Below are 2,681 nucleotides of genomic sequence, written 5' to 3' on the forward strand. Positions count from 1 at the left end.
GTGGTGGCAATGAAGTGAGAAATATGATGAAAATGCTTTTAATTCCCTTTAGGAGGTTCAGGGTGAGTGAGAGATACTTGGGATGAGTTCAGGCTCACTTTAGCAATGATTCAGAGATGGTGATTAAGAGGCAAACGAATTTTTAGCAAGGAAAGAAATGACTGCTGATGGTTACACATGGCTGGATTTTTAACCAAATCGCAAATCGCGGTAAAATTTGCGAGTGCGTGAATCGTGCTTGTGGAAAAAGTATAAAGAGTAGGAAGTCTAGGCTCGTTGGAAAGGTTAGATTCTAAGCTTTCAGAGGAAAGTTAAACCAAGTTCGTAGCCCAAACGGTTCCAGAGATATGAACGATTTTGTAAAGGTCGTTTTTCGGATTTAAAGTAAACTCAAAATGACAGGTGACAGCTTTGCAAATGACAGGTGACAGCTTTGCAAATGACAGGTGACAGTTAGGAGGCAGATCTACTTAGGTTAAATAGATTGAATTATATTACTTTAAACTAAGAGATTTGGTTTTTTCCCCGTCCTAGCTGTACTCACAATATATTTGGAAGGACTGGGTCTCGTCACGGATCTGATCAATCAGGCTAGCGGCACTTCACAGCGATCTGGTCTCTGGGTCTGCGGTTCTGCACGGTCTGGTCTGGTCGGGTCTGCCACTGGTCTGGTCTGTCCGGATACAGCGGTCTCTGCACGGCTCCTGGATCTCTGCACTGGTCCTGGCAAAAGTTCTTGGCAAGGGATTCAAGCAGCTCACCCGGCTGTAAGTAGCTTGCAGTGATTTGAGGCCTGCTGCAGAGAACTCAGCTTGTGGTTTTAGGCCTCTGATTTAGGTTCTAAAGTATAAGTTCTAGGTTCTGGAGTATGTAGCTGGAGTCAGTCTGGAACTGGTATCTTCTGGATGTTGTGTGGTCCGGCAAAAACGCTCTGCAGCACTGGATTTGAATGTCCTCTCTAGCTTCCAGTGGCTCTTTTTATGTCTTTTGAAAGTGGGTGTGTGCGCAGCATCACTAAGCCAGCCCCTCTCTCAACTGATCATTGGTCAAGCTTTTCTCTCTTCCTTGATAGGGGAAAGGAAATGTGAGTCATGGTGATGCTGTTTTATGGCCTGCAGAAAGGACACTCCCCTGTCAAATTGCACATAAATCTATATTTGACCCAAATACATATTGCACAGATACGCAGTTGTTTAAATTACATGCACCCATCACATATCACATGAGGTATACTCTGTTCAAACTCTGCTCTTCCTGGGGGCTTGCATTCAGAAATGGCAACATTTTGCGCTTTTTAGTAGCTTCCCCATATCGGATTTTTCTCCAAATTTATACAATTGTGTGCAAGGCATGTGGGCATTTAGATAAGGAAGTGTCAGATTTTTAACATGCATACATTTAGAGTAACAGCCTCTTTTCCGCTCGTAAACCCCCAGATCATACCCCCGGGTCCTAAAACCTCTTAAAATGTGGGCAGAAAAATCACAAGAATTATGGTATCATTTAGATAATTTTGACAAGTCCGCACCATGAGTTATACATCTTTCTTAAAATCATATTCTGGCCAACAGGGGTGTGTCTTCCCAGGTCACATGATGGAGAAACAAGTCTATCCACTTTCTTTAAGCTCAGCCTGTCCTCAGAGGGGGCTGCCCCTCCCCGTTTCTGCCAAGAGGAAGCCACTTTTACGACGCCCCCAATAAACCATCTGCCTGAGTCAAGGAAGGGCTTTGTTCAAAAGGAAGCCATTTACGACCACCCCAATAAACCAACTGCCTGGGCCCTTTGTTTAGTTTCTTGCAATCCCCTGGTAATTCAATCAGAGAGTGTGTGACCTCCTTTTGTCAGGGGCAACAGAATGCAGCCAGGCCTGGGAACCTGTCAGGCAGAATTGGAATCTCTTTAAGCCAGTTTTCAGCTAAAATGTCACTTTTTGTTCCCCAGTTTAAGTCAATACAATTTTTACATATGCAGCTAGAATGCTGATTCTAAGTTCAAAACTATGACATTTTAACAGTTACAAACTATGTGACACTCAAAAGTAGGTCACTCAGTTAATTTAAAGATTTCGATTTTGGTGGTTTTAATCCAGTTTCAGTTAGGCTGCTGACATGCATAGCTCAGCCAGTTTTGTTATGAACATTGTTTTGGGCTCTTCATCTTCCCAGATTTTGTATGCAAACACATACTTCATTCTGCCAGATGTCCGCTGGTGTTCAGTGAGATTTTTGGATGTGTTGCAATGTTTGAAAATAGGCATTTTGAGCTGGCATTCAGAGAAACCAAAGGTAATTTTAAAGTGTTTTTGAGCTAACAGGCGCTGCTGTTTTACCTTTGGCACCCATTCCACTCATGGCACCCTGGCCCATCATGCTCGCACTGGTGGATGGCAAGTTAGGCAGCCATTTTGGTGTACGCACAAACTGCGTGGTTCTCCTGGATTATGGCGCACATGTGGGCTTTTTGACCATCTTGGATTTTCTAAGCCCACAGCACCAAATGTTGCAGCATGATAGCTCAAACGTGGGTCAGGACACCCAACAGTATCCACGTAAATGGAACCACCGCCTAATCATGCGACACTCATGTTGAAAAGCCATGTCAGTACTGCAATTACGTCTCGCACGATAGAATTCTCCAAATGGGATGTTAGAACTGACAGATTTTTTATGGCAGCTGGA

Source organism: Ambystoma mexicanum, chromosome 4p, assembly GCF_040938575.1.
Source record: "Ambystoma mexicanum isolate Mex_15411 chromosome 4p, UKY_AmexF1_1, whole genome shotgun sequence".
Classification (NCBI taxonomy): domain Eukaryota; kingdom Metazoa; phylum Chordata; class Amphibia; order Caudata; family Ambystomatidae; genus Ambystoma; species Ambystoma mexicanum.